Genomic DNA, 12,597 nt, shown 5'->3' with positions numbered 1-12,597 from the left:
AGATGAGCAAGATCTGCAGAGAAATTTCAATTCCACTGAAGACAGATCTGAAGCTCTAAATCTCAGGTCTGGGGGTGATTGTTGGTTGTAGGTGAAGGTCACGTGTATATTTTGCACAAAAACATGAGACATAAAACAGAAGTAAGCAATAAACTGTAAATGAGAGAGCTACCCTTGAGACCTCGCCATGGAAAGGAGCCATCTTGAAATCAGGAGGTCAGACCCTTATCTCCACCACTTCCACTGACTTACATAATAAATATCACTCTTCTTGCAGACTTTCCCATCTTCATCCTTGGATCATCCCTCATTGGAGGAGGGAACATCTTTCTAAGATGAATTGTTGTTCTCCTCTGCCAGGAGAGTTACTCCAGTATAGTTCAGTATTTGAATCGCACCCCACCACCACCTTAATTATGGTTTGCTTGAACTGCTGGCTTGAAGGTGATGTTTCAGCAGGACCTTGAGAACACTAAATTTCCCTATTGTTCCTCAGCCTGCAGAGCCATGAGACATTCCAGTCAAATCCAAGGTCGCCAAAGACAAGCACACTGAATTGACAATGGACCAGAACACAGAAACAGGAGACTGAAGAACGTGTCTGCCATTTCACAAGGGAGGAAAAGCTTGCTGCGAGGGAGGTGAAGTTTGCACTTTTGGTGATCTCCTGCCCATTCAGGAACAACTTCTCATCACAGAACTTTCCATTGGTGCTGCAGTGGCATAGAGGTAGGAGTGGATGCACCCAAGGGGTCCTTTAGGATTCTGAGATACATGCTAACAGTATGTTCCCAGTCCAAGTCCACAACCTCTTGTACTTCTTAAAGAAAAGATAAAAAAAGCATTATGATGTTTTGCAATAGGTTTCTACATGACAACAGAATTTTGCATAATTTCTTTTCACTTTTTTTACACTTCAAGTGCTTGTTAATTCATTCTGTCCTCCTTGGAGAAATAATCTGCAGCACCCTATCTAGGGATCCCCTTATGAAATCCCTTATCTCACAGTTATCTCATGGTTTATATCCTGCATTACCGTGGTTTCATGATTTTCAGATCCATGTTAATATAGAGCCTTTCTAAATGATTAAACTGATAAGCTGGATTGTTTGAACTCTCATAGACAGACTTTTCAGTGTCAGGGTTGCTCTACTGTGTTTTTCACTTGTGAGCCAGTGAACCACCTCATCTGAGAAGAGAGATGGGTTTGACTGGTGAATTATTTCAGACACAGATACAGGTACTGTATGTGATTTTAATAATCTCAGCAGATTTCCTGGTAGGTATAACAGGGTGGTAATGAAAACTGGACTGAAAGAAAATTGCAAAATGTAAAAATCAATAATATTTTACAGTAGTTTTTTATTCTAGAGGATGTCCTGTAAAAACTCAATTTCCATCTTATTTACAGGTGTCCAGTGTTAAATAACATTGACTGAGTCTGAACCAGGAGTCGAAAAGCTGGAGAATCTCACAAGACTGTCCTAGAGTCTCCGAATTCTCATTCTGCAGCTATGAAATGAGGTGGTTGAGACAGGCTCCTGTCTCCTTGAGTTGCTCCTGGCTTGGGCTGATACATATCCCAGTCTGTTGAAGGTTAATTCACTATTTCTGAAGACTACGCCCGTAAACATCTATGCACAACATGACTGATTCAGAATTTTGAGTCTATCCCTGCAATACCTGAACAATGAGATTATGCATTATGCATGTTTACACATACACAGAAATTGCTTTATAGAGCAATAACATAAAACCATGTAATTTAACTGATTAAATAATACAATGGCAGTACATTACAGAACATTTAATACATTGCTATTTAGGGTATAACAGTCAGAAGAATAAAATACATTTTTATAGTTAAAAATGTTATGAAAACGCTTCTATTTTATTTATTGCTTCGATTGAAAATGTAGGTACTGTCCACATGGGGGCAATCTAATCCACTTTATTGACTTACTGTATCATTCCACGTTTTTCATTCAGTCAACCAAGTTTTTTTTATTATAAGATCTGTGATTCTTTATTTCATGTACAAATTGCTCAACTGTTATGAGCAGGGATCACCCGTCTGATCCTGGAGGGCTGGTATCTCAGCAGGTCTTTCAGGTGCCTTGAAAGCATCACAAAGCTTTCCATGAAGAGCTAGGAAAAGTAATTTAATTAGTCTAACTGAGCCAATAACTAGCTGACTCAATTTTTTAAGAACTCAATCAGACAGAAAACCTGTAGACACACTGACCTTCCAAGACCTGTATTAGACAAACAAGTTATTGATTTTCCAAAACATTTGTCAACTTCTAGCATTTTGTACTTAAAATTATCATAAATTGCAACAGCACTCTTATTAATGGTTGCTGCCTTTTGCAAAGCTTGTCTTTTACCGGGGACTTTGACCAAAAGGCAAGGTCAACTGTGCCTTAAAATGAGAAATTAGTGTTTCAGTAAACAGACTAGAGATGATAAGGAAACTGTGTGACTTGTCGGAGGTATATATCGAATTACAGATTCATTAACACGGGGCAGTCCTGACTGCATGAATTGAAGACAAATGGAATGCAATTACCCAGCTACATCAATTGTCTTTATAAGTGCTGTGGAAGAGGTCCTGCCCATGAGGAGGAGTCCATGCAAAACTCATGTCTTCCTACTTCATTTAACTCCACTGCACTGGAAGAAAACAGAGAGAGAGCAGGGCTCTGATTACACTAACATTACAGGCTATAATCTCAGGATTTGTAACAATGTCTATTCTAGCTGGACTCCTTATAACAACCATGTACTTAACAGGTGATATAATGCCTTCTTGCTGTAGTGTTATCTTTGAAAAATATAACATTTTGTCTCTTTGGAAATGATAAAATCATAAACAGTATAATTATGAATGTATAAAAATATGCCTTTTCTTCCCACAGGTGTTCAATCCCAGGTCTTGACTGAGTCTGAACATACAATGGTCCAGCCTGAGGGCTCTCACAGACTGACCTGTTCAGCCTCAGGATTCACATTCAGCAGTTACTGGATGGGCTGGGTCAGACAGGCTCCTGGGAAGGGGCTGGAGTGGGTGGCTTATATTAATACCGATGGGAGCAGCACTTACTATGCCGAGTCTGTTAAGGGAAGATTCACCATCTCCAGAGACAATTCCAAAAGTCAGCTGTACTTACAGCTGAGCAGCCTGAAGACTGAAGACACTGCTGTGTATTACTGTGCTCGATACACACAGTGAGACAAGTGAAGCCTGAGCCCTGACAAAATCTCACAACAGTGCAAACCTCATAAATCTCAAAGAGGAAGTTAGAGCAATAGTGCTCAGCAGTGTCAATATGCGTACAGTACACATTGACCTTTAAAGCCATTTTTAAAGACCATGCCTGTGCTGGAAGCAGCTCTCGTCCTGCCATTGATAGGGGTGACCGACACATTCACACAGGGATTTGGATAATTTAGGTTGACTGCCTGATTGAAAAGTATTGGACTCATTAGAGATACTGTATCTGTGATGCTACTGTTAACACAACCTCTGAAACGCTACTACTAAATTCTAAAAAGTCTCAGAGCAGCAATCCAGCAGAAATTCACCTTCAACTGGGAGTCTTCTAGCCAGCACTTTGGGATCCCACTTACTGTATATGCTGGCTCTACTTACAGTATTATGTCACATGAGACGTAAAACCGAGGTCCTGACTCTCTGTGGTCATTAAAAATCCCAGGGCGTTTCTCAAAAAGAGTAGGGGTGTAACTCCGGCATCCTGGCCAAATTTCCCATTGGCCCTTACCAGTCATGGCCTCCTAATAACCCCCATCTCTGAACTGGCTCCATCACTCTGCTCTCCTCCCCACTGAGAGCTGATGTGTGGTGAGCGTTCTGGTGCACTATGGCTGCCGTCGCATCAACCAGGTGGGGCTGCACACTGGTGGTGGTGGAGGGGAGTCCCCATTACCCGTAAAGCGCTTTGAGTGGAGTGTCCGAAAAGCGCTATATAAGTGTAAGAAATTATGATTATTATGAGGTGCAAATTTCTCCGCCTTCCCCTTTGCTGTCAACGCTTTCTGTAACCCTCATTCACCAGACTAAGCCTGCCTGCTCCCCTGTCTCTCACCACCTCTCCTCCTACGCATCTCTGTGGAATTCCCCAGAGTTTCCCAAAGTCTTGCGCTTGGGTTTTGGACGGTCAATGCACTGCCACTCTCCACAGCTGAATCATAACAATGTTCATTTCTTTTCCATCTTACTGTCTTTCTTTTCATTTCCCACAGAGGTCAACAGTGACACAGAGAAATTACAAGACACAGAATGTTTTCCCATCAGACAATCAGGGCTGAAGATCCGTCTGCAACCAAGCCCTGGACTGTATTAATCGAGGAAGACAGAAGACTGAAATCAATGTTAATTTCTATATCTGAAATCAGTGTGCTCCAGAGTCGTTGTCTTAACAGCTGCTGTTGTGCAAACGTCTTAGATATGGGAAAGAGATACAACCTGTGGTTATTTTGGACATCAACAATTTGTTTGAATCCTCCAATGGCGCTTTCTAAAACTCTTTAATGGTTTTAATATAACTCAAATTGGGTGAAATTCAGTTCAATTAAGTCAGATCCCAATGTTAATTAACACAAATGTTAAACGATTAACTTTGATCATAAACTTCATTTGAACACCTCAAGGTAAATGAGACATGAGCAGCCAGAATGATTTGAATACTTTCAGCAGTTTTCCTTGTAGGAAAACAAGAAAAATAAGGTTGCACCTTTGTGCTGAATGAAATTTGCACGACAAAAAAGCACTCATATCAATGATATTTTATGATAGTGCTGTTTAAGGATTTCCTGTGAGAACCAGTCTCAAGTAACATTGACTGAGTCCGAACCAGGAGTTGAGAAGCCTGGAGAATCTCACAGACTCCTATAAAGTGTCAGAAGTCTCGCTCAGCAGCTACCAGATGAGCTGGGTGAGACAGGCTCCTGGCAAGGGGCTGGAATGGGGGGCTTGTGTTGGTACATCTGGGTATCCCACTTACGATGCCCAATCTGTTGAAGGAAGATTTGCTATCTCTGAAGTTCCTGACAAAACACACAAGACAGAAAAATCTAAGAAAGCCCCACCTTTAACAATAGTCAACAGAAAGTGCTAGTTTTGGCAAGAATAAAATAGTTACTTCTGAATACCAACACCTGAAAAGCGAATTCTCCTCCTGCATCTAAATGATGAGCTTAATTATTGATAAACATAAGTATTAAGTATACTGCACATACAGTAAAAATAGAGTTACTTTATAATAACATATTAAATATGGAACAACTGATTACATTGCACAATGGAAGTACATAACAGAACATTTAGTTAATCTGTATTCAGGGTATATAGTGAGCATATCTAAACAAATTTTAACCGTTTTAAAAGTTCTGATTTTTTTTATTTTTATGATATTGCACCGAATATCAATAGAAGAATAAGAAAAATAAGGGTATGAAGTGGCTGTTGTGCTAAACCTTCATGATTGCTCTGGTGTCAGTTCTGGACAATGACCACACGAGGGCGAGCTAGTCCGCTGCATGGAGAATCATTTTCAGTTTGTATGAGCGAGAACCACACGCCTGGTCCAGAAGGTTATTATCAGTCCTTTCACTCAGTCCTCCATCTATGCTTCTTTATTTCTTTACTATAAGAAATAAGCTTCCTTAATCTTATGGTACATATTCTTAACATGAGCGACTAAAAAAGTCAAGTTCTGGAGGGCTGGGGTTTCTGTAGGTTTACCAATGACTTTTAAAGCACTAGCACTTGAAGAACTGTGGAAAGTTGGAAAAGTGGTCAAATTAAGCCAGTATTGAGTTAACCATTAAAACCTCAACTGGACAGAAAGCCTGCCAGTAAGTGTGGAAATTATTAAAAGTCAATAATATCCCAGGATTTGGTAACTGAAATTTAGGAGATCGTCAGTGGACCTTGTGCTGACTCCACGGTGATGTGGGCTAAGATCTCTCCTGACTCACCTCCGTCACTGTGCTCGTTTGAAGCTGATCTTAATCTCTAACACTGAGCTGCAGTTCCACTGGTCCTCTCCTGCTTACAGTCAATAGTAATGAAATTGATAGCCGGAATCTGCACCAATATAATCCTGCAAAGACAGGCTCCTGCACGTTGTGTGCTCATACTGTAGCAAGGCATCTTTTCATAAGGCATTCAAAAAGGGCTATCAGATATTGATCTTGTAAAACCTTTGTCAACGTTTTTTTTTATTTAAATTATTGTAAATTTCAACACTGCCATTTTAAACGCCTGTCCTTCGCAAGGGACTAAGCCCAAATGTCAATGTCAGAGGTACCTTAGAAATGAGAAGATTGTTCTTTGAAACTAGAGAAGATATGGATAATGCCTTGAATACTGGAGATGAATACTGGGAAATTAAGGAGTCAATTAACATGGGGCCATTCTGACTGCATGTGCAGAAAACAAATACATTAGATTCACAGAGGTTATCTTTATAAGTGCTGTGAAAGAGGTCCAGCCCATGAGGAGGAGTCCATGCAAAACTCATGTCTTCCTACTTCATTTAACTCCACTCTATGAGGAGAGGACAGAGAGAGCAGGGTTCTGATCACAGGAATATCACAAGCTGTAATCTCTGTATTTTAACAATGTCTGCTTTAACTGGACTGCTTATAATAACCATGTACATAACAGGTGAGATCTTGTCTCTGCAGTAGTGTTATCTTTGGCAATTATATCATTTAATCTAATTCAAATGATAGCATTATGGACATTATACAGTAATTATAAAATTATGCATTTTCTTCCCAAAGGTGTTCAATCCCAGGTCTTGACTGAGTCTGAACCTGCAGTTGTCCAGCCTGGAGGATCTCACAGACTGACCTGTACAGCCTCAGGATTCACATTCAGCAGCTACTACATGGGCTGGTTTAGACAGGCTCCTGGGAAGGGGCTGGAGTGGGTGGCTTATATTGGTACAGCTAGCAGCCCAATATACTACTCCCAATCTGTTCAGGGGAGATTCACTGTCTCCAGACAGGACTCCAGCAGCACACTGTACTTACAGATGAACAGCCTGAAGACTGAAGACACTGCTGTGTATTACTGTGCTCGAGACCCACAGTGAGAGAAGTGAAACCTGAGTCCTGACAAAAACCTACAACAGTGAAAACCATCCACATCTCAAAGAGGATGTTAAAAAATATCCCTTAACACATTAAAATAGCCATACATGGCGACCATTACAGTTGTCGTGGTTTTCTTCCCTTTACATTTTCTGTCTTTTCCGTAGAGATCAGTAGAGACACAGAGGAATAAAACCACAGAAAACCTTTTTTCCAGACACTCAGGGCTCGATCAGACTGCAGTAGAGAGATGTTCTGTGTTCATCAGGGAAAACAAATGACTGAAATAACTTGATTTCAATATCATAATTCAGGGTGTTGCATAGTCCCTGTCAAAAAACCAGCTGTAGTACACAAATCTTAGACACGTGTCAAGTGTTACAATATATAGATCAATAATTCATTCACTTCCTCCCATAGTGTTTTTCAAATATTCTAAAACTCTTTAGTAATATTAATATAATTGAGATAGCTGAGTTAGTGAAAGTAAATCATGCTTATCATTTCATTGACATTGATCACAGTCTGCAAAAACCTCATCACAACACATAAAGATCATCTAGTTATGAGCAGCCAATGCAAAGTGTTGTATTAACTAATGCATTAGACTGACCAATCAAATCTAAATGACTCATAGTCAACTGGTCATCATCATTAACTGCACTAAAAATACAGATGGACCTGTATTAACCCTGGTATCTTAAAACTAACTGACAAACCATGCAGTAGAATTGTGGGTGTGAGAAATAACAATGAATCCCAGAGAAATAGCCATTAAAATAACCCAGAGAAAAGGCATCCTGAAACACTGAACTGATGTGATTTTATAGAGAAATTTTCACTTGCTGCACAATGAAACAACTGAATTTCACATGTTTTAAGCCTGGAAGACTGCTCAGTCATTCGCTGATTTTAATGTCCTGTTGCTGGGTACAGTTGGGCAAGACAAGGCTTCTTTGCTTATCTTACTGATCAGTGCAGGTGTCACGATTATAGTCCCCCCTCCTTAAGGGTGCTCCAGCCCTTTCACTTTAGACTTTATTCTGTGCACCTGATCCCTTTTTCCAGCCCACCTTAAAAGCCAGGCGCTGACGCTCATCTTGGCTCTGCATCTGGTTTCCGCACCGTGCGAGTCCGGGACCTGGAAGCGTCTGGTCCCGTTAAGGTTTTAATCTCTGTTCCCGTTCCCTGTCTGCCGGTTCCGACCTGGTTCATGGTTTTAATTCCTAGTTTGGATGGATCACCTGGCTATGGACTTATTCTTGTGTTTTTGGATTCCCTCTATGGATTACTTTTGGATTGTTTGCCTCGGCCACACCTTCCCCGTGCACCAGCGCACTTTGGACACGCCCCCCTGTTTTCAGCCCCGTATTCCTGCATGACTTTTTCCTAGTGTTTCCCACTTCTTCGGATTGTGTCGTCCTCATAGGGTCCGGAAAGAACTGTTCGTTACAGCAGGTAGGAGCTGAAGGCCTGGTGCCTCAGAGTTCAAGTTCAACAACAGCTAGTCATGCTCAGCATGGCCAGCAATCTCTACCACCAGTTAGGTGGAGATTCATTGTCAGCGTTTTGGGTCCAGAAGATCTCACTCTCGCTAAGAGAAGATGAACTGCACCACCAATCAATCCAGCCCCAGTCACTGCAAAGCCGACAGAATGTAAGTAAGTGAACTTCTCCCAGTAGGATACAGAGGCAGAAGATGCAATCCAAGTGCTATCAATCAGAAAATACTGTATGTTGATTTTCTACTTTCTTACCAGAAAATAAAAAAACAGGGCAATAAGTAAATAGTATCATGAGCAGGATCGATTTTATTATTAGTATTAATATGGCTGAGATAGCTGAGCTTTGTTTAAATAAATCAAGTTTATAATTTAGCAAACTGTAAAAATTGTATCACAACACCTCAAGGTAAACTAGACATGAGCAGCCAATAGGAAGTTTTATATTATCTTAAGCAGCATATTGACCTATCAAATCTAACTGACACACAGTCAGGTGGTCATCATCATTAACACTGGGTGCTCCTCTCTTTCCATCCTTGCAGTTAAAAGGGTATGTTTGTTTTAAAAACATAGATCTATCACTATTATTCATGATATCTTAAAATACATTTGCCAACCGCACAGTAGATTAGAGGTATCAGACACAATTTGCAGAGGTGTTAGTTTGTTTTATATGGTTCTTTTCCAACCTGAGTTATCAGTTAAACAATATGAAATTGAACTTTCTTGTGGTTTTATAATTGACATTGTCATGCATTCACTCAAATGAAGCAAGTTACTTGTTTAACCTCTGAGTATGGTTTTAAGTATCACAGCGGAAAAGTTGCAGTAGATACAGTATGCAATTAGACCAACTATGTACAGTAATTCAGAACTCAGGTTTAACAAAAAACTAGAAGACACCAGACCTTCTTGGAAATGTGTGTGCTACCTTTGCAGGCAGATTGAAGCCATATCACCCTGAAGCTCACAACTGGCAGCCCTCTAAAGCTCAGCAGGTGTGAGCCTAGTCAATACCTGGATAGAATACCTCCAGGGAAAGCAAAGGTTGCTGCTGGTAGAGGTGTTAGTGGGATTTTTGGTCTGTATGGATTCTAATACCCAGTATAGTAATGGGGACATTACTGTATTTTGTAAAATAGGTGTCGTCCTTTGGATGAGACATAAAACTGAGGTCTTGATTCTCTGTGGTCATTAAAAATCCCAGGGCATTTCTCGGAAAGAGTAGGGGTGTCACCTGGTGTCCTGGCCAAATTTCCCATTGGCCCTTTCCCATTATGGCCTCCTAGTAATTCCCATCTATGAATTGGTTTCATCACTCTGTTCTCTTCCCTATTAATAGCTGGTGTGTGGTGAGAGTACTATGCACAATATGGCTGCCAGTGCATCATCCAGGTGAGGCTGCACATTGGTGGTGGTGGAGGGGATCCCTATTACATGTAAAGTGTTTTGAGTGGAGTGTCCAGAAAAGCACTATATAAGTGTAAGCAATTAATTAAGCTGATAAACAAAAACTTGTGTTACTGCATAAATAATTAAATAGATTGGGCACAGGACAGTGGGAAAACGTCTAAGCATTTTGCACAGCAGTGTATATTAAATACTATTGTGGACCATCATTCTTACATAAAGCTCCTACAGTGTGACCTGCGTTCTTTCAAAAAAAGAAAGAATAAAGAATCCTCAAGAAATGGCTATTAAAAATGACCCAGAAAAAATAAAACACTAAACTGATGTCAGGTTATACAGAGATTTCCATCTACTCAGACAACAAAGCAAAGAAAAATTAGAACTTGAAGTGTTTTAAGCCTCAAATTAACCATTCAATCAACCAGTGAGTTACGTTTATGTCCTGCTGCTGGGTTACAGCTGGGCCAGTTAAGTGCAGGTAGGTGCTGATGGCCTCAAGACTTCTGGTTCAATTTTGTCAAGAGCAGCTGAGATCATTATCATCTGCATCCTCCACCACCCGATCAGTTGGGATTCACTGTCTACCTGCTGGGCCTTGGAGGTCTCACTCTCACAAAGGGAAGATGAGCTGCTCCTCCAATCATTCCAGCCCCAGTCACTCAATGAGCTGGTGGGGTGTGATAAAAGAAAAGTCCCTTTCTTCATGTGAAGTACAGAGGCTGTAGGTGTAATCTGAGTTAATAATTTACTATCTGTACCCTAGAGATTAGAACATTCTCTCCAGAAAAAATAGGATAGGAAGTGAATTGTATCATGAGCATCCGCTGAAGGAATTTAAAGCTTCCATGATAATTTGCATTGCATTCAAATTACCATCTGTTTCCTGTATATAACTGACAGAATCCTCACTATCTAACAGTGAAGCTGCTGTTACTCAGGAGAAACTGACCAGTTTTACACCATGAAACACCTGATTGTCCTGTGTTTCCTTCTGCTGGGACTTTCAGGTAAAATCCCTCCTGTCTTTTTCTCACTTGGTTAATGAGCTATGTTCACAATGTGTAACGATGAGCTAATGTTTGTTTCTTTCTACAGTTGCAAGAACCCAGTCGAGCATCACACTGACCCAGCCTGCCTCTGCAGATTTGAAGAAGCCAGGAGAGTCTCTGAAATTGTCCTGCCAGGTGTCTGGGTTTTCAATAGGCAGCTCCTGGAAAGGCTGGATCCGACAGGCTCCTGGGAAGGGGCTGGAGTGGTTGGCATTCTACTATGATGAGAGCAACACAAAGTACTATGCCTCTTCAGTCCAAGGACGTTTCACTGCCTCCATGGACACCTCCTCCAGCACCTTCTTCTTACAAATGAACAACCTGAGAGCTGAAGACACAGCTGTGTATTACTGTGCGAAAGACACACAGTGACACGACTGAACCAAGAGGCCGTACAAAAACCTGCCTACACCAGTGAGCCTCTCTACAACCAGAAACAGGAAATATCTGAATGGCATTGATTCCTAAATGCATGGAAGTGAAAGCACAGATGCAGCCATCTATAACCAGGAGATGGCAGGAGGTGAGAGCAGTTTGAACCACTCAGTGGAAAGCAGTCTGCACACCACCCTAAGCTTTCACTGGTCAGAACAGATCACTAGTTGGCACTTTTGTTGCATTAGATGTTACTGAAGTGGTAGCTTTATTTAGCCTGTTTTGTTTCTTTGTGCAATCATCCTGTTTTTTCAATAATATAACATATTATGTTATATAACAGATACAATACACAGCCTAGCTTCTGTTTTTAAAATGCATCATGTTCATTTTCTGAAATGGGCATTACTGTACATGCCATGAATTGAGCCTGGATCGGAATTGTTTTATCATTGTTTTAAGATATTTATTTAAGATTCCTGGTTCCATGAAAATGATCAGAAAACAAGGAATTTTGTGGAGTGATTTTAACTTATCAAAACAACTGAAATTGTTAATATTGCAAATTGCTGTGACTGTATATTGTTAAGGTATGCACCACTCACAACATTTTAATATTATTTTAATGATCACTTGCAAAACAGCGGTGTAAATAATAGTGTCTAAATGAAGACATTTTTGAAGAACAGTGGTAGTAAATGATGTATAGATATCTGTGCTATTACTTCAGGGAATTCTTTAACTTATGTGGGATGTCAGAAAATGTAGTTTTTCTCGTCCATGTATTTGGCTCACACACCAATTAAAAACTGCATGCTGTGCTTGATAAGGGATATACCTTCTATTCCATTTTAAATAGACCTTAAAAAACTTAAAGAATATACTTTTTATTCCATTTTAAGTAGACCCTTAAAAAACTTAAAATTTAGAAACATAAAATAAATAAATGCCTCTCAAAAAAAGCAACAGTATTGTAAATATTTACTTTTTGTCTTTGTCCCCTTGTGTCAGAGTGTTGTCATAACAGTCAATAACCAGTCACGACAAAACTCTCCACTGCTGCTGCAATGGCACAGATTAAGAAAATTATCATTCTGTACAGTATGTACAAATGTATACCTCCTCCTCAGGTTTCT

The sequence above is a fragment of the Lepisosteus platostomus genome, chromosome 6 (genome assembly GCF_059453375.1).
Source record: "Lepisosteus platostomus isolate fLepPlt1 chromosome 6, fLepPlt1.hap1, whole genome shotgun sequence".
Taxonomy (NCBI): Eukaryota; Metazoa; Chordata; class Actinopteri; order Semionotiformes; family Lepisosteidae; genus Lepisosteus; species Lepisosteus platostomus.
The sequence above is the reverse complement of the archived record's forward strand: the minus strand, read 5'-3'. Positions refer to the sequence as shown.